Raw genomic sequence first — 21,685 nt, forward strand, 5'->3', positions numbered from 1 at the left:
TACATTGCTTAATGGTCTTGAAAGTTAAATTACACTGAATTTTATGTAAAAAGACACAAAAAAATGTTAATTTTATGTTAATAATTTTACGGTGTGTAAAATTGAGGCATCTTTCTGGTTTTTTACAGTTAAACCTTACATTTAATGTAAAGAAACGTTAAAAAGCAATCGTGAAAAAACGGTAAAAAGTCTTGCAGCAAAAGTTGCCAAACACTTACCGTCAAATGACAGTAAAAAACCTTATGTTATTCTACAAAGAATTTCTTTTTAAAATACAGATATCTACTGTACATTTTCTGTATTTTCACAGTCCAACTACTGTAGAATTAAAAAGAATTGTAATCAAAAAACATATTTAGAATGTTAAACAAATGTATAAATCTGTACAAACACTGAAAAATATTGCAAAATACCTTAAAATTACATAATTTAAATGAAAACTGCTGTTTTCATACGGTTTTCTTTGGTAAATTCACAAGATTATTCAATCCATCCACAAGAACTCCCTGTTAAAGTACAGATTTCTGGATGTAAAACACACAAAAATCATGTCAAATTAATGTAAAATGACCCTATTTGACAGCCCATTAATAGTATATTAAAAGCTTTAGGCATTTATTTTACATGATTATGCAATCAATTTACAGTAAATTCCTGTTTAATACTGGTTTTCTACTGTACAAAAAAACAACATGTGATAATAACTTGCAGAACCATCTTCAATATGTCTACAGGCTTTTCCCCGTAAATGTATAAGGGTTTACTTTATATAAACAATATTGTATAGTGTTAAAAAGAAACTATCTAATATACTGTACTTTAATCATTAATAAATCACGTTTACTTTATACAAACAATACTTTATAGTGATTAAAAGCAACTATTCAATATATCTACAGACTTATCCCATTAATGTACTGTATGTTTACTTTGTAAAAAACATTTGACAATATTTACAATTAACTATCCAATATATGCATCAGAGACTCTTCAGAGGGTAAATATTGGTATAATGTAGGGTCCATTTTAGGTTATTCAATGTGGTCTCATATATACTGTGTGTTAGTGTTTTAATCGCTGTCAAACATCATCATGTCCAGTATCTCTTAATGCAAGTCTACTAAATTCTAGCAATATTTAGCTTTGCAGTTATTTGAAGAGCTGTTAACAGATGTACTGAGACAGGTAGGACCAGCCATACCCATTTAATGCATTGAATGAGGCTGACATGGACCCTCACTGCATGGCCTCAACAACTCCACAGCAAAAACCCACAAGCAATTGTTCTCAATTATAGTTGGATCAATGTAATTATATTAGAAACTACACTACTGTAATATTTTCCAAGCATATTTATGGTAATACAAATAGTAAAACAACTTGGCAGCACACAAGCTTGAAAAGCTGTACTGCATCAAATCACCACTGGGGCCAATAAAGACAAAGATGCTGTATTTAGATCTGTCTTTGTAAAAATAAACATTCTTTCACCTAAATATTTGTGGAAACAAAGCCATAGCTTCAGTTATGGGAATGCATAAGAGACAAGAGTCAACCTAAACTACAAGCCTTAGATGTACATGATGTCTATTTTAGTCCAAGTCTGTGATATGCTCATCACTATATAATCATGTTTTGGTCTGGCGAATTGGTCATGGCCCAACATCTTTTTCCATTGACTGCTTACTTTGCTGATGTCGGCGGTGATGTCTTATACTGTGTCCACTCTGGCTTTTGATGTTTGTTCCTGTCTATGTCATGCAAACAGCTCAGAGCATGAGCTTCCCTCTTATGTGGGGTAGAATGAATATTCATGCATGTCCGGTACCTTAAATGCCTCACCAAGACCTCGGTGATCTGACCACCCCTGCCTCTGAAATTACACTACAATTTCCATTGTCTTGCAATGGTTACACAGGCATTGATGCACATATTGGGCAATGTGTGTTTCATTTAGGTGTAACATTAATAAGTTAAATGGATTGCCTGTGCCACAGCTGTGCTACACTTTTATAAGGGGTGGAAAATCAATATTAATGCACACCAGTACCTCGAATACAGTATGTACGTGCTTGCCTAACTTGCACACCACCTAACCTAACTTGTTCCGCTAGTTCCAACCCTCATACAGTTTAATTCAACCCTGCGTTGATAGGAAAGTGTGTCCCCTCCTATGAAAGTCATGCCAAACAGTATGGATATCTGCAACATTATGCTTATTTGAGAAATTATCTGTGATTTCATTTCAAAACTGAAGGAGTAGGCTTTTCATAAAAGTCTGTTAATCCACTTTAAAAACGTTGGAGTCTTCCAATACAAGCTCCAAACTGTTTTAGGCAAGGCTCAGTGAATGTCATGAAAATAAGCAATTCAGAAATTTGGGGAAGTTTTTACTGTTTTTCCCAATTCCCCACAGTCAGAAACTAATATGCATGCGGGACAGACCTCTTTTTTTATGTATTTGGTGTACTTCAAATAGAATATGTAGCATACATGTTCTTTTCCTTATGAAGTTAAAATTGTTGTTAAAACAATTTTCTCTTAATATTAAGACCCAAAGTGAGTCACAGTGTTCAACAAAATGCAAGGTCATTGTGCAGTCTACTGCTCCCTCAAATCATTTTGCCTCTCCCCAATTTCTACAGGTCAAAGGGAACAAATAGTTTTTCGTGGGCTGAGGTAATATACGGTGAATAAAGACAGGGAGGACACAGTATGAATAAAGCTTTATATTGGTGTGCTATATATATATATTTTTTAATTTAGGAATACATGCAATGTGTGAAAGACAGGGAAGGGATGCTAGGGCTCAACAGTTCAACCAAGGCTTCTAGCATCAACGTGAACATTGATAATCTGGGCGTGAAGCGATGTAAGACCTTAAAATGGTTGAAAAAACAGAAATGTAAACAGAAATTGTCTCTTTAGTCTATAGAGCTCAACAGTCCCACCCACATAAAATCGTAAGTGTCGATGGTAGACTTAAAACCAGCTTGCGTACATGACTAAGCGATTGTATATGCTCATATAGATGCCAAAAATCATGGGGCACTAACCTTGTTTACAGATAAATGTCTTTTATTCGCGATGTCTTGGATAAGTACTTCATTACCCACAATCCTGAACAATCCCACAATCCCACAGTGATGACTCTCATGGAACTCATGCTGGTGAGGAGGGGGGGTGTCTGTATCCGATCTCTGCTGCCTGCACGATCCGTCACGAGGATTTACGACACTGCACGAATCACGATCTGTTCCCACGCTTCTGACGTTAGCCTCTGCCGGGAAGCTAACGTTAGTTTAGCTAACAGCTAATTCGGCTAACCACTAGCTGACAGCTTGATTCAGTGTAAAATAACGTTAACTCAAACTTAACACTGGGTAAAGCCGTCTACAGCTGACGTAACAGCCGTTATATATGTTCACGGTTATTTTCAGGTTTTATTTTGAGGGTCTTTTAAAGTTATTACATGCTGTCTCAGCTAGCGGTTAGCTGAATTAGCTGTTAGATAAACTAACGTTAGCTTCCTTTGTTCAGTGGCGCGCGGTGGTTTATGGGATGAGTAGTTCCTTCGCTCTGAGATGACGATGTGTACACAGTCTTGTACCTTTGACTTTTTTGGGATTTTCTGTTCGTTTTTTTACTCAAAATGATATGTTGTATGCTTATGAGTCACGTCCCACCTGGCTAGCCTAAGGCATGGTCTAAAACTCTTTATATACGGATTTTCCCAGACGTCAATGGGAGAAATGAATGGGAAATTTACTTCCGGAACCCAAGGTCTCTCAGAGGAGGGGCGGGACTGTTGAGCTCTATGTGCTTCAGATATCAAGAAAGTGCGCACAGATTCAAATAATTGAATGTTGCCCAATCATTGGATGAATCATGCCGGGCAGAGACGATCTTGACCAATGATATTGGGGGGGGCTGTGCTAACGTCAAACTCATCTCGATGCAGAGACAGTGTGGATAATAACCAATGAAACGCAGTAGTCACTGGACTTTTCCAAGATGATTCACATTCAGCTTTCACTTAAGGTAAAGTAATACTTTTCTTTTTATTTACATGCAGTTTCCTCACGAGATATGTACTGGACACGAGTTAAGATAACACTTGCATACGTTTCACAATTTAAAAAATGTCAGCAGGGATAACGTTAGCATTTTCCGTTTATGTGCCTACATTGACTGTCCTTATGTAACTTTAGCCTTGAATGTGAACCATGCACCAATCATAATGTCAGCTAGCTAGCTAAATATATAACAGTTAACTAGCTAGCTACATTATATTTGTAAGTTGACTAACACTAACGTTATTTAGTAACCTCAACGTTCCATGTTTAACTTAAGTCCTATTTCCTCGTGCAAACACGGACCTGACAAAGACAGGTGGCAGTTAACTTAGTAACGTTAACTTGCTAAGTAACGTAAGGTTATAAGTAGACAGTTTAGCAGGTCAGCTTGATTAGCTGGGTACTAATACTGGTAATTGAGGAAACTTCAATAAGCTATCTCAGCTGACTAACTTTACGTTTGTTCTACTTTATGAACAGTGAACCACACGTTGTAATTATCAATTTACCCCTGCTTCATTTAAGATTTACAAGTGTAACAAGTTACAACATGACATGAAACGGAGCATCTGCTTTGTGGACCACAACATCTTAATTTGAACGTGATCTTTATTTTCACTCATGAGCCATTGTGTCCAACTTAACATTATCATTCTGTGTTTCCAGAGAGAATATTTCCATTCTCGCTTTCCACACAAAAATAAATGGACAGGGAATTGAACAAACTCAGAAATAAGATATAGGCTACCTGCTCTATTTATAAGTGTTTCTCCCTCCAGACAATTGCACTCAGTCTGTAATTAAATATGTATTTTTATTTTTTGTGTTTCATTTTTGCTGTAAATCTAAATAAATAAAAACCTGGTGGTCAATGCTGGGAAGCCTCCACAAATAAATCTATGTATAGTACTGTTACAGTAATTTTCAAATCTTTAAATTTTAAATTCTTTAATCCCTGTTTAGTCAAGATGGAAGAAAGGAGGATACCAAGATAAGAAGATCAAGGAGATAAAGAAAGCTAAAGTAAATAGATGTTCACCATACAGTATCACACGTTATCATCTGTACCTTACCACATCTTTCTCACCCATGTTATGGCTCTCATTCTGTGTTCAGTTTGACAAGGATCAACAGACCAGACAGCTCTCCCACAGCCAACCTGAGAACCTGCTTTACGGTCTGAATAGCCTGGGTGAAGTTGAAGACTCGTGCATCAGCTGGCTGAGAAAAGGATAGCCCAGAGCAAGCCAAGAGCCAGAAGACCAAGAGGGAGCCCAGCAGAGGCTAAGAAGGAGGCAGCAAAGGAGTTCACAAACCAACATACAGCTGAAGGAGGTACCGAATGACATCTGGGGTCCATTTAAGAAAGCAGGTTTAGTGAAAACTGAGTTTGCTAACCCTGAGATGAGGGTAATTCTGTGTTTTCCGTTTCAGAAAGAGAGGTAACTTAACCTCGGACTCTGTGAACCTAATCTGGTCGGGAGCAGGTTTTCTTCTTTCAGTCTCCTCCCTCTGACACAGCGCTCTTTCATTTCATCATTCATTTATCAGTCTTAATCAGGCGCATTTTAGCTCAGTTTGTGATCTGCATGAATAAAAAAAACAGGGTTGGTTTATAAACGTTTTTTTCTTGAACATGGCATTTCCTTTTGTCGACGATCCCGTTGATGAAGAAGCTGTATTACTTCGCAGGGAGTTAAACATACGTCTGGAGATGATATTGAAACCCTGATATTTTATTTTTTAGATAACCTTCTATTTGAGCGGTATCATTTTTCTTCCCAGTCAATCAGTTATGTAGCCTACCTAACCTTATCCGTCCTCATATCACTAACGTCACCCTTTGTGGACATGCTCTACATCCCAGCACATTCTTTGTGTCACACATAATTTTTTTGCAAACGGCAGTTTTCTTTACAACATTGGTGATGCGGAGCATATTAGTCAGAAGAGTGTAACTCACTCTGAAACATTTTTTAAATGTTTTTGTAGTGTTCCCTGGACACAAACCAGTAAGAACCATTAAAAAGATGTTCCACAGTATTGCAGGTGAATGATGTAAACCCTTTGAAATAAAAGATTATGAATTATAATTATGTTAATGATGGTGCTGCAGCCTCAGAATGGGATTAGTAGGCTTAGGACTTTTATAGATTATAGGTTCAATACCATTTCACCAGTAATATTATACTTGTGATTAAATATGATATACACTATATTGGAACTAACGCATTTACTCTAGCAGCAATTTTCTCCCACGCAAATTTTCTCTTTTGCAGCAGTCACTGTGTTGCTTTTTTAACTAAATACATGTTCAAACTCGCTGTATGTGTGCATGAGTATTTCCGCCCACCAGTTTGTTTGTGGTTGTTACCATGGTAAATCGTAGTATCATGGCTCCATTCATGCAGAGACAGTGGCAGTAGGGTTTTGGCGAGCTAACCACGACAGTGTTGTCGCCATCTCGCCCACAATCAACCTCTGCTGCTAAAACCAGTCAACCTGCAGTGATGTTTTGAAATGGAGACACACATATCGTACCTTTTCCTGGAAATCCTGGCCATTATTTTAAGGCATAAACCAACCATAGGGGTACACTCAGGGGTAACCCTGCTGCTAACATTGGCTATTACATTAGCCTAAAATGACCTAAAATTATAGCCATACATATATATCACAGTAACACCTCAAAATTAAAGACCGACAAACAGATCCAACTAAAATCACGTTTTATTGAGTCAGCAGTTATATACAAACAATAAGGAAAGCTTCAATACTTAAGGTTGTTGCAGTAGCGGACCAGCTCACCAATCTGGCTTTCTGTCCCTGGTATGCGCACGCACCCTGTAATGTTTGTAAACAGGAAACCTGTGTATATGTCTCGGGCTTATTGTGAAAGGTAAAAACCAAGGGGGTAAGCTTCTCCTCGGACCGCGAACCTCATATGGCGCCATTTTGATGCTAATAAGCCATCACCTCCCGTTAGCACTGCCATTCATTTTGGCGCCACTTTGACAGCGAATAACTTTACATCTGAAGCGTTTAAAGACTCTATTTGTCCATTGTTTATTTCTAAAGAAACACGACAATGTATAAAAGGATCCATTACCGTGTACCTCACGTTATGGCTCTGTAGCAGACGTTTTTGTAAAAATAGGCTAACGATTGTGTCATAACCACGCGATTTACTGTCACATAGTAGAGGAATTACCGTATAGTACAGGAGAAGCGCGCAGGCAGTTTCGTCTCACATTAGCTGTTTAAGTGTAATTACTAATGTTAACTAGCATTTTAGTTAGCAATAATTAGCCTGTGCCTATGTTATCTCCTTACATATACCTACGCTCTCCATCTCTGCAATATTCAGAATGATTGAGATTTCTCTTGGCACAGCTACCAGAAGACTTACAACTTTCAGACAGGTTGCTCACGGCACATTTACGTCATCTCTCTCAGTTGGAGGCTGCGCAGTAACGCTCAGCCATCACCGGAAAAGTGCTTCTAATAGCCTTCACTGGTCTCCGTCCAGAGCAACGGGATCTGTTGGTCCATTCTTATCTACTGTCTATGGTAAAAATGGAAATAATGTTTCTGGCATGTGCTGCCTTTGTAAAGGTTGAAAGGAGTAATAAAGTTTGCTGACATACAGTCTGTAGTTCGGACAGCAGCCTCCGTGTTGTTGTTTGGTGAGCCTCATAAGTAAACACTACTTGTGACAAAAACAACAGTCGAAAAAATATATTGACATGCGAAATAATCGCATGGAAAAAACGTCCCTGGTGTGTAACGGCCTTTAATCTCACCTCTGATATTTTTGATTAAGAGCTACTCTCCCGCAAAGCCACAAACCATAAATAAGTAAGACTGAAACTATGATGTCATCAGGTTACTAAGCTGCTTCATAGACAATGAATGTGAAACTAATTTTGTAGAATCATACCTGCAAACTAGTCACTCTTCAGCGAAAATCGGCGTTTTGAATGGGAAAATGTCATCCACGTGAATTGTGTAGATCCGAAGAGTTTTTATTTTGTGGAGGGTCCGAGACCCGGTGCTAATACGGCACCGGTCCCTTAACGACCGTTATCTACCGGACTGAATTGCAATGCGGATTTCGGTGCCACTGAAATGCCTGCGCTTCTCTCTGATGCTCGGAAAACGGACGTTAGAGGCAACCTAAACATTGCCGCATGTCACGAAAGTAAACACTGCACTTGACAGCAGGTAACGTTAGCCTACCGTTAGCTAGTAAACACTACACTTGACAGCAGGTAATGTTAGCCTACCGTTAGCTAGTTAATACTACACTTGGCAGCAGGTAACGTTAACCTACCGTTGACTAGCAGCTGGTGTAAACATGTTTAAAATGCTGACAGCTAAGCAGTGTAAAAGTGTGTCTGTATTTCACTGGAGAGGAACATATGACAGATGTTGCGTTCATTTGAAATTCGCCTCGCCAGCCTCGTGCTGCATTCAAAGTATATATATATATATGTATGTCTATATATATATATATATGTATGTCTATATATATATATATATATATATATATATAAAATTGTTGTTTTCCCTGTATTTTCTTCTCCTTTTTCAGCCCTTCTGAGTTTGCAGGTATGAGAATATAAAAAAACCCAAATGAGGTTAGCGTTTCATTTCTGAAACACCTACCCGTTACCTCCTAACATCCCCCTGGGTGTTCTCAGTGTCATCTATAAAATCGATCTCAATTCATTGTTTTTGGAAAAGCTCCAGACATCATATCAAATGATATTCACAAATTTGAGTTTTTGGTTTTCGGAGAGAGTTTTTCATGTTCACTGACATTTTGAACACACATGTATGAATTCCCAAATTGCCCATAGTTCCCCTTTTGCTATAATGCAATGTACCAGACAATTTTTGCTCCCATAAGTTTATTCATATGTGAACTTTAAGGATAGCACTGTTTAAATAGTACATTTCTTTGTAAAACAAGCAGTAAATGGTCATTGTATGATACTTTCTGGTTATGATACATCTTAAAATATCATATAGGGATCTGCAGTGAATGGATTGGACAATGCTGTAAAATGTCAGCAGAAAAATGTATATATTTATTGCGTGTAAAAGTAGTTGATGCAAATACACTTTTACATAGCCCTTTTGGTTTTTGTACATCCAAAACCCCATTTACTAATGAGGAAGTTGTGAACATATATAGGATAGTAATAGTAATTACTGTCAAATAATGGTTATGAAGTAAATCCCATGCACTTATAAGAAAAGTCTGTAGATATATTGGTGTTGCTTGTTATTACTGTCAAATAAAGTTTATATAAAATAAACATGTATGTGCATATAATGGAGAGTTGCTTGTTATTACTGTCAACATTTTTTTATATAAAGTAAACCCCCTACTTCAATGAGGAAAAGTCTGTGGATATACCAGATAGTTGCTTTTAAATTACTATAAAACAATGTTTATATAAAGTAACCTCATATATTAATAGTAAAGGTATGTAGATATATTGGAGAGTTGCTTTTAAATTACTATAAAACAATGTTTATATAAAGTAAACTCATATATTAATAGTAAAAGTATGTATATATTGGATAGTTGCTTATAATTACTATAAAGAACAGTTTATATAAAGTAAAACCCCATACAATAATGAGGTACAGTCTGTAGATATATTGGATAGTTGCTTGTTATTACTGTCAAATAATGTTTATATAAATGAACACCTATACAATAATGGTAAAACTATGTGTATATATTGGATATTTGCTTTTTATAACTAAAAAAATTATGTTTATATAAAGTAAACCTCATATATTAATGGTAAACGTATGTAAATATATTGGAGAGTTGTCTTTTATAACTATAAATGAATGTTTATTTAAAGTAAACAACGTACATTAATGGTAAAGGTATGTAGATATATTGGAGAGTTGCCTTTTATAACTAAATGAATGTCTATTAAAAGTAAACAACATACATTAATGGTTAAAGTATGTAGATATATTGGAGAGTTGCTTGTAAATGCTCTCAAATATTGTTTATATAAAGTACTGACTATTATTACAATGTTTCTGGAAGGTATTATCCCATTATCTTCTCTTTTTTGTACAGTAAAAAAACGGTATTAAACAGGAATTTACCGTAAATAGATTGGATAATCATAAAATAAACGCCTAAAGGAGGGTATTTGAAAGTCATTTGACATGATTTTTGTGTTTTACATCCAGAAATCTGTACTTTAACAGGGAATTCTTGTGGATGGATTGGATAATCTTGTGAATTTACCAAAGAAAACCGTATGAAAACAGCAGTTTTCATTTAAATTATGTAATTTTAAGGTATTTTGCAATATTTCTTAGTTTTGATAAAGATTTATACATTTGTTTAACATTCTAGAAATGTTTTATAACAAGAACTTGTTTTAATTCTACAATATTTAGACTGTAAAAATAAAGAAAATATTCACAGGAAATTTCTGTATTTAAAAAAAGAATTTTCCTGTAAAATAATGTAAATAATGTAAGGTCATTTGACGGTAAGTGTTTGGCAACTGTTCTGCCAGACGTTTTTTTTAAGATTTGTTTTTACAGTGTACAGTGAGTCCTCGTAGCCCTATAAGGGTAAAGACTTGTTTGATCTACTTACCAGTTACCGTTACAAGTTTTAGCAAACTTGGAAAGTATACTGACCGCTTAACTAGTAACAACCAAGTCTAGACGCATTAAAATAGCAGGTCCCCAGCTGATTTCAGAGTAGTTTAGCCTTTACATTCTACTAAAATCATATATACTACCACAAAATCCAGTGACTAGTATGTTTCTTTTACACTACAAACAAACTACACTATAGTTTGTTTGGAACAGTACCAAGATGTTATGAAATGGTCTTGATGCAGTTGTTTGGTCTGCTAACAGCTTTCACACTGGCTCAAAGGAATTGCAACTAGAGGGACAAATGCAATGCAATAATTAGTTTGAACCGCATCAAACAGGTCAGCTGTGAAAGCACATTTAATTAAGATCAATAAGGCAGCCACAAGCCACAAACCCCCTCTTCACAAACAACCCAACTTGGTGGTTTTAACTTGGTGGTTTTGGTGTTTCTTGGATGCTTCCCCGGAGTCCTTATTTACAGATGACACTGTTGCAATGAATTATGGGCTATTCACTGTGAACAGTCTACAGGGTTACACGCTTGCTAAAAATCCTTGGCGAAGTCTCCAGAAGTTCATGCCAGAGCCCTTAAGCACTTGCTGATACTGCAGTGAGACAGTCTTAAGCCCTTGTGGACTCCGCTGCTGTCAGTCCACACACTGTTAGCAAATCACAGAGCTTTTTAATTTTTCCTCCTCACCTTCCACCATCACTACATCCCCCTCTACTACCGTGGTGTCCCATTGGAAGAGGCAATGGAAGAAAAGGAGTGGAGAAGAGGAGCGGTGAGGGATTTTAGGGGCTATTTGGGACAGTTGGGATGGTCCAGATGTTTGCTATTGACAATGCGGCACGATCACAACTGGACAAATGATATAACTACATTATCTTTCACTCATATGTCTTCAAGTTTTCCGTTGCTTAAAGTGTTTAGTTTTTATTCAAATTACATTTACATTTTTTTTCCCAAGAATGCATTGTGTGTAACCATAAGGATTTCATTTAAACGATTCTTACTCATTTTTAAGACTCTTACCCCCTGTTTTAAAGATAAGGTCATTTTGCACCAGAATCTACTTCATGTTTGACACTATAGTCTTTAAAAATCCAAACAACCTAACTTCCAGGTATGCGCGCTGAGGGAACATAGGGCCTAATTCTGATGGGGGGGGGATTTAATAGACATGAGGTAACATAGGGCCTAATTTAGGGGGAAATCCTTGAGGTAGGGCTAGGGCATGGGTCTTCTTCGTTGCGCTTCATAGCAATCAATTACAAGGCGGATTTAACTATGTAACTATATAACTGTTATTGAGACTTCATATGCTATAGTAAATTTCCCCTACAAATTACTAAGATACAAAATTGGAACCAAGAAAGAGGGAGTAGTAGAGGAAAAAATAGGTAAAAGAGGGGAGGCGGGAACTCTTTCCCGGGGTGTCTGTGTTTTACTGAGGTGAAACATGCTGTTGTTTGGAATTGTAATTTTCCCCGTGGAGAAAAATGATTTATGTCTCAATTTGCATTTGCACCATCTGAGGGCCTCCTGCTGGTTCATCCAATTTTAGTGTGTGAATTAGTCTTTGGGTCTTTGTGTATGCACATCATGCTAGCACTTGCATGTGTGAGTGAGTGTGTGATGTGGTTGTCTGTCAGTCTGCGCATGTGCATGCAAGTCACTCCTTTACCTCAGTGTGTGTGTGTGTGTGTGTGTGTGTGTGTGTGTGTGTGTGTGTGTGATTAGTGTGACCTGCATTGCTGTCACGCAATTGCTTTGTCTGCGTGTGTGTGTGTGTGTGTGTGTGTGTGTGTGTGTGCATGTGTGTGTGTGTGTGTGTGTGTGTGTGTGTGTGTGTGTGTCTGTGTGTGTGTGAGAGAGAGAGACCTTAATACAAGCTGATCAGTTTGGTCGCCAGGGAGTCTGGACATCTGCCAGAGAGAAAGACAGAGGGAAGGAGGGAGGGAGAAATACTGAGTGATGTTGGGAGAAAGATTGAAAGAGAGCAATAGAGATACTACAAGAGAAAAAGGGAGCTAGAGAAAGAGGTAGAAAGGAGCGTAGCTGGGGTAAAAAGCGAGGGACGTAGAGACAGAGAGTATTCCATCTAGACAGACAGACTAAAGCTTCATACTTGGTCGTCCTTAGCCGCTGACTGTCAGACAAAATGAATCCCTCCTCTCCTCTGCTTCCCTCTCCAGCTCCCAATCTCATTCTCTTCCTCCATCCTTCTTGTTGTGAATAATTTTACATTCCACATTCCTTTCTGTGAGAAGTCGGAAGAAAGCCGTTTTATTTGTATCCTAAATTGCAACACTGTTTTCCTATCTATCCCATCCTATTTCCTATCACTAAACCTTTAGAACATTGTGAACTGAACCCTGCTTCGTGTCACTTTGTTCTCCGAGCTCGCCACTGCTTGTAGATGATAGGATTCGAACCACAAAACAAACGCGACCGGATTGTTTCACAACACTTCTTATTATTGTGTTTTCCTTCTCTTCCTCTGTGTCTTTACTTGCTTCCCCTCTCATTTGTTCCCACAAGAGATTTGCAGGTTATTTAGGCCCAAAAATGGCAGACGAAGGCGGACGTGTGGCGACGGTGTGGGACACACCGCACAAACTAGGGCGACGGTCGCTCCCCGTCGGTCCAAGTTGGGCCGACGGTGAGCAACGGTCGCCTTGGTGTGTCAGTGCCTGTACACACCATTACCAACATTAATAGAACATACACATGAATAAAAACAATCAAAGCATCTAATGATGGAGTTAAACTATTTTATTGACAGCTGGAATAGAACAACAATACACCAAATTGTGCATTTACTCAACAATATAACAGTTAGCCAAAGAATCTGCAAATGACAGTGCGGTGAATAAAACTATAGTTACACCACTTTGCCACTCTTCTGATAACATTCAGGTCCTCAAGGCAGTAATACACGAGCAACAAATGGAAAGCAACGCAGATGGGCAATGGCTGCTCAATGCTTTGCTAACATTAGCTGATGCTATCATTTGGTGACGCAAATCTAAAGATGGGATGAAAAGTACTGAAAACTTTAAGAAATTACAATATACTTGTAAATGGTAGTTTGAGATCCTTAAATGAGGTGATCAAGTCAGTCAGTCGTCGCTCCAATGAAGCTATACCCAAAGACTGAAGAGATTAATGTGTTTAACCAGAGGGAAATAAAACACAGTAAACCTTTTCTGGATGCATTCTTATCACTGAGGAAAATTGATTTTCCATCAGCATTGCTTCCAAAAGTTGCCCATATCACATGTTCCTGACAGCATGAGAAGGCCTGTAAAACTATCTCATCTAGCATCCCAAAACCAAAACATCACCTTCTTATATTTTAGGGGCCTTCGGATGGTTTAGGGATGAGAATTTAAGGCTGTGAATGCTGTTTTTTTAAAATGACTTTGTATCATTAACTGGCATGACAGAAATAAAAGGAGGATTTATTTAGAAGATTTTGGATTGGAGCCCAAATGAATTGACACCAATAATGCATGACCAACAATGTGTGACTGAAATGTGAACTCATAGGTGAGAGGTGGCACTTTGACCCACAGGGATTACCCAACCTAAAAATGTTTTCACACGTGGTAATGTGGGACGCTTTGAATGAGAGGATCTACCAGATGGCATGTAGAGGGACATTTTTATGAGGTTTGGGTTAACGAAGGCCTCTTAGGGAAACATTTTAGGAACTGCTGCCTCTGCAGCACAACAGACTGGAGGAGATGTATTGCTTTTGGGATCCACCACCACCGTTTCGTAACAGCCGCAGAGGAGCTGCATCTACCCTTTCATCCTCCCACTCCTCCATCTCTTCACCCCGGAGAGAACGTGATATGATATGTGTCTAGATATGTACACACTGTCACTCTAAAAGAAAAGGACACAAATAGTGCTCTCGTAATTTCTAATCAGTAAAACCCAATTACTTGAAAAGGAAAGAGATATGGACGAATTATAAATGGAATTCTACCCAGATATACTTCTTAGGTTGATGTTCTGCAAAAACAGACAGGAACTTCCCTGCCTTGCCTGCACACTCTTTGTGCGAATAATCAGGGTTAACAAATATGCCATCCCTGAACTCAACACAACTTTAAAAGGTAAACTTTTCTGCCATTTTGCATCAAGGTTGGCTCAGATTGCACCAACAATGACCACACATATATGCGCACAAACATGTAGTTGTATTGCAGTAAGGACAGTAATTTAAATCATACACATTAACTAAATTACTGGAGGTGCAACAGGACGCAAACTGTTGTGAAGTTTACCTCAAAACAACATCCTGGCACCGGCTACCATGAGTCAAAAGTCGCCCAATGTTGAGAAAACTTTATGCAATTTATGCAAATGTCGCAAAAGTGACAACCTGAAGAGGAGCAAATGTGCTTCTGGTTCATGATTCCATCGAGAACCAGAGGCACTGTTGTTGTCTAATAACTTCAATCTAAATGAAGTAAAAGGTTACAATCACCTTTTCACCTGCAATAAGCTACCGGGGCTTTAATAACAAAAACGATGCATTGCTCCGGGAATAAACTACTCAGTTGTGCACTGGTTTAATGGCAGTTAAAAAAAGCTCTCGTTATTCAGAATTTGAGCCTTTTGGGTCAAATTAAATTTTAAAATCTCTAAAAGCTGCATCAGTAACTTATGTTCATGCCTTTCTCGTGTGCACAGAGGCAACAAGAAGTCAGCCAGCTCGGCTTTACTGGCCCAAACCTGTGGAAACCCAAGGAAGCCTGGAAATCAAAGGGTTTTGATTGCCTTAACATATCTTCTGTTGTCCTTAAAAATGAATGTTTAAATGTTCATTGACAGTGAGGAAAAATACTTTTGGAACCAATGGTACACCTGCTTCAAACCATGTAAATGCCACTGTTTTTTTTGTTTTTGTTTTTGAAATCAGACAACTTACAATAGTTACAATATTGTGCACATGTAAATATAGCCAGAGGGTTGGAATGCAAACACTCAAAGTTACAGATGTTTCCATATCAAGAAAAAGACTATCCATCATTGAATTGCATTGTCAGAGACGACATGTTACCTTTGTTTTGCATCTAAAAGTTGAACAGCTGAACAAGCATTTAGCTCAATATACTGTATGAAACACAACTGTCCCTATAGCGCTTTCTCTATATATATTGGGCAATGGCCCCTTATGGTGCCAGATGATATAGTAGTACTAATGGATAATGGTCTGGTTTTGCAGAATGTCAACCTAAACGTTAGAGTGGAAAAGTACCTCATCTGGACTCTAGTACAATTCTTAGAGATGGTGCAGATGGCTAGATTAAGAATGTTCTTTTGTTGTTTTCATTTGACTCTACTCAATTAAAAAGTCCCATTATGTGCATTGAAAGCTCAATAAAGAAACAACAGTGTACTTTTTCTAAGTTTAGAAAATAGGTCTTGTTAAGAAACAGGTCAGAATGTTTGAGTATCTACTCTGCAAAAATGTTTTTTTTTGTTGTTGCTCAGTTTGTTGAATTAAGCCCACACCAAGGAGTGGGGAGAATACACAAATAGTCAGTTGAAATATCAGTATATCAGAAATTCATTAGGAACATACGTAAAGGTAATCATTCCTATACAGTGGATGACACTTAAATTACTTTCGGTGATGGGTTAAAATGGTGACACTGTAAAACTTTTTTTGCGTCGTTTTGATTTACTTTGTGACAATTCTCAGTCCTTAGCCCTGACAAAATGTACATCGGTGTGTTTAAGGCCTCTACTTACATTACAATTGATAGTAGTACATAATTAACATCCATGTGGCAGACACAATCAAAATATAGGTGAATGCAAAACGTACATTTTTGGTGCTGAATATGTCAACTATACCATCTATTAGCTCAGTCGTTGGCCTCCAAAGTTACAAAAATGTCACAAACAGTTTTAGACGGGGGAACAAGAAGCTTTTGATGAGAAAAATTACACAATCAATTTTTAATAAACAAGCATTAATCACTCTTAATCCTGCTGGCAATGCGGGCATATATTTTGTTTCTCTCCCAAACAATTGGAGAAGAACATTTTCTTGCAAGGGTCAGCTGTAGCCATCATAGAAGACCCATCATTCACCGTATGCATGCCATAACACTGTTGCCATGCTGCTCCACCCTTGAGAGGAATGTTTTTTTTAGCTTTCAAAAGCTACAATGAACAATGAGCTCTTTGTAAACCGTGTTTAATGCTTTATAACATATCTGTTCACTTGTGTTTTACAGGCAGCAGCTGCAGGCTAGATGTAGACAGATGGGGAACTTCTATGATGGTTACCGCTAAAACTTTACATTCCTAACTCTCTTTGTGATCTATCTCCACTAAATCTAAATCATTATCATGCAATATTACTTATGTTTCAGCCACAGAGCTCTTTCTTCTTGGACGCAAAGTAATTTCTTTAGACCAGAATGTAGCTACTCTGCTTGTTTCGTTTCGAATGTTATCACTTGATTGAATGAATTGTTATCAGTGGTTATCAGCCTCATAGATATAGGTTAGAAGGGGCCTGCTACACCTACTGGTAGGTGTAGAAGGCCGTTTTTATCTGTTCACATGGTCGCCATTTTGAACATGTGGATAACGTTATAAATTGAAACAAAACTACTTGGTTAGGTTTAGGAAAACATGGTTTGGGCTCATTTATGCTCAACGTTAGATACGTATACGAATACGGACGGAGCCTTCCGTCCATACTCGGCGTTCATTTCTTCTGTATTTGTATTTGTAAATTAGTCTTTAATATAAGTATGTTTGTAACGTAACACAAACAGCGGTCTCCTGGGGGAGTGAGCATGTACGCATCCGACCCGCCGCGCCCACATCACGAAATGAAAGTCTTGCTTTTGTTTGACCCATCCATCCACGCAGACATCCTCCCTACTACATCACTCCCTACATAGTCTATATCCACAACGTTCCACTTCCGGGATTGCTACGATGCTGCTGGAAATGCTGCCGGATCACGTGCTTTTCAACCGGATGTCCAATACCTTCTGCTTTCTTTGCGTTGGAAAGTTAAACTCCGGATTTGTGGATTTCTGAGGACTATGGTTAATTGCTCCTCAGATCTCTGCAGGGTATATCCAGACAGCTAGCTAGACTATCTGTCCAATCTGAGTTTTCTGTTGCACGACTAAAACAACTTTTAAACGTACACTTTCCACCAAAACAAGTTCCTTCTTCAGGCTATTTTGCCGCAGCACCGTGGCTCCGTAGCGCCGCCCAAGACGATTGTGATTGGTTTAAAGAAATGCCAACAAGCCAGAGCACGTTTTTCTCATATCCCCGAGGAAGGTCTGGCAATGCGAGACTACTCCCTACATAATAACGGCCTACTAAGCAAACTAGGAGGTAGAACAAGGCCATACCTATCTGTGGTACTGATAACAACTGATAACGCCCATTCAGTCAGCTAACATTTGAAGCGGGTGATGGGTTGCTGAAATCTAAGTGTAAACTTTCTCTTTCACCCGTCCTTAATTGGGAATCAGCCCTCAATATACGTTTACATTTTGGCACAAAGGAACACTGACAAAAACACATTCCTTGGGTCACAGTAAGAGGAGTTAATTGATTTGAAATATATTCATAACATATTTATCAACTTTTCTAATATCACCTCATTTTTTTAAAACATTTTTATAACCTTTTTGTTCTACCAGGCAGTCATTGTTATCATTACATCAAAATCCATAAGACTCAATGTCATTTTAGGCTGTGAAAAATGATCCCGCATTTTTCAAATCAGAAACTTTTAATGTAACATGGGGTATTAGATTTTAGCTCCTTTTGAATTTGACATAGTTTCCTTAGAGACCACATGACAATCTACCTGGAGTAAGTTAAAAAAAACTAAAACATGAATGTGCTGGGTTTAAATGACATGAAATGTAATCTTAACAACTGATTTTTGGTTCCTGCATTCAGATTTTTCAAGCTATTGTCAATGGGTTTGTCAATCCAAAATCCTGCATGCTTAAAGTTTTCTCTTGGACAACAGGACATTATGACTTGAGCAGTAACACGTTATGGAATGTTTCAAAATTCCTGATATATACAAGACATATGCCCCAAGATTACCTAAATTGTCTTGTTGAACATTATACTTGATGAATCTGACTGCAGGGTAAACCACTGGCTACGCTTGCCATTTTCCACAGTTTGCACTGTGCAACTTAAAAACTGCAATGACTGGATGTTTTTTGATTATTGCTTTACAGAAAGTAGCTGATTTGTTTTTAAATAAATACAATATTAATATCCCTGCAACACTGCTACTGGCAAAAAGACAGGCCACTTTTGCAAACTTTTTTCAGATTAAAATTACTCCAGATTGTATGGTTTATTTGAAATATTAGTGGATTAGTATAAGAGAAATTTGATTTTGTTCTGAAATCTTGCTTCAAAGTTAAAAAAACAAAATGTTTTTTGTCTCTTACTACGGATCACATTTGTTGTCTGTGAAAGGAAAAAGCCCCAAATAAACTTTTAATCTGAATTCAATTGCTACATATGTTTGTATCAACCCAACATACTCTGCCTTCAGTGTAGCGTACAGCTCATGCTTAGTCTTATAAAGTAGTCTGCTAATTAATTTTTAATCAGTCATGCGGATGCTACCAGCTAATGCTACAATCTTACGGTAACTAGCAAGGATATCCCTTCACTCCCTCAGAGACTTAACATTAATCAACTAAGTTATTATAGATTCACTTTGGCTCACTTCAAAAGACACTAACAACCATACTATTTACACATAAAAAAAAGACATTAAGAATCACAAAGTGCCCAAATTAAATACATGTTCTTTTGTTATTTAATAAACTTTAAATTTCTCTGCAGAGTTCACCTCATGCTCCCTTTAAATTCACCCTATTTTTGTGTCCCTTCTTGAAATCTGTAAAACCTGACGTTAGTGCAGACAGATCCTTTGTTTGGATGATGCAAAGTACATTTCATGCTTCCTTCCTCTCTCTTTCCTTTTCCTCCCTCTCTTCCTCTCTCCATACTGAGTTATAGCATGGCTAATCACCAGGTGCCTTGGCTGTCTGCGGATTAGGGCTGTAATTTAGAATAAAAGGGACGCTCCTCTGCACAGCCTGAATACTGCTGTCAGATGTTGTGAGCGCTTGTTTCTGTTCCTCCCTCACAATAGCACATGCCGCAAGGTAATTGAAGAAGAGAAGACACTTGCTGGTAAAAATTGGCACAATAGAAACTGTTATTAGACAACTGTTAGCCAAAGCTTTTTTTTTTTTTTTTAAAAGAGATAAGGAATCTTAAAAATCTACTTCTAGACTATACGCTAAAGAGCATTCCGAACTACAATTAAAATGGGATATACAGCAACGTTCTCAGCCCTATACTGTCAGCCAGGCTACCTCTATGCTTTTGGAAACATCTGTCTTTGTTGTATTAGCATCATGTGCCAGTGCTACAGCACAGGTGCAATACCTCCTCCTGCACTTGATGTGACCTGCACTACCAGGTGGATGTGAAACTTTAGAACAATACAGAACAGAATTGAACCAAATGATGAAAAAACATTCCTTATTTCAGACCCCATTCACACCTGGCTGTTTCGTGCTAGTTGTATCTAGATTGTATCCTGATAAGGTTTAACCACATTGCATTTGGACGTGATAGGTTCATGCATCCATTATTAGCCGCTGTGAATTCTAATCGTGATCTAATGCAATATATTGCATGCATAACATCATAGACTGTAAAAATAATGGACGAAGCTTCTGGGCCTGAAAAGTGAAGCCAATGTGGAAGAGCCTTAAACCTGCATTCTATCTAATTTCCAGCAGGGGGCGACTCCACTAGCTTCAAAAAGAAGTCTGTTTCTATAGAAGTCTTTGGGAAAATGACCCTACTCCTCACTTTATTTATTACCTTAGTAAACATTTTCATAATGACTTTATGGTCGCAATCGCTAGTTTCAAGTCTTCTTCAATACAGCATGATGTTGATTTTGTAAATTATGGTCCCATTTATTTTAAAACAGACGATAAAACAGGGGATGATTTAGGGGCGGGGACCTGTCAATCAGGACAGAGGCTTAGCAATGCTAACCATGGGCCTATTTAAACAGCCATGAACTTGTTTTTGGGTGTTGTCCATGTTTTACGTCTTAAACTTTGACCCTCTCACTGTGTGTTTAAGTTAAAGCTAAAAATGTCATGTTGAGCGATCTGCCAAGCTAGCTAGCAACTGCTGTTAGCTGGTAACTTGAGGGAAAGTTTGTTTCTGTACTGCCGTACATGCAGATGTACTGGATGACTCGCTTCAGAAGGGTTAGCGTGTAGCTTAGCGCAGCGCCATTGAAACCCTAAACAATACTGGCTTGGTTGCGTCCTCATCTACAGCTCCACCCTCTCGTCAAAAATCATCACATCTAGTTGCAAAAAAACAAGATGGCGAAGCCCGTATCGCCAAACTTAACGCTTCATAACGGCAGTCCACAAACAGTGGGTGACATCACGGATGCTATGTCCACTACTTTTACACTCTATGCATAACATCCAATTTAGTTTGGTGTGACACCAGATATCTGGATCTGCCGTTTTTTCCACTTTGGGATGCATCTTCAGTGGCAACGAATGTTATGCACCAAGATGGGTTGTGGTTGACACACAAATACTTTTACACTTTAATCCCATCTGGCTAAAATATAATTACCTCCCGAAGTCAGGCAATCAGATTTAAATTCAATCAATTTGCACTTGCTCGCATAAGCCGGAAACAATTTGAACCCAATCAATTTGCTACAGATTTATGAAACAACCGGGTAAAATGGGGTCTAACATCACTTTGTCTAAGAACCCACATAGCTGCATGTTTTCCTTCCTACCAAACACAACATTGGCTGATTAATCTGATAATCCCCTTCCACAAGAGATGACAA

Source organism: Sander vitreus, chromosome 4 (genome assembly GCF_031162955.1).
Source record: "Sander vitreus isolate 19-12246 chromosome 4, sanVit1, whole genome shotgun sequence".
NCBI classification, from domain to species: domain Eukaryota; kingdom Metazoa; phylum Chordata; class Actinopteri; order Perciformes; family Percidae; genus Sander; species Sander vitreus.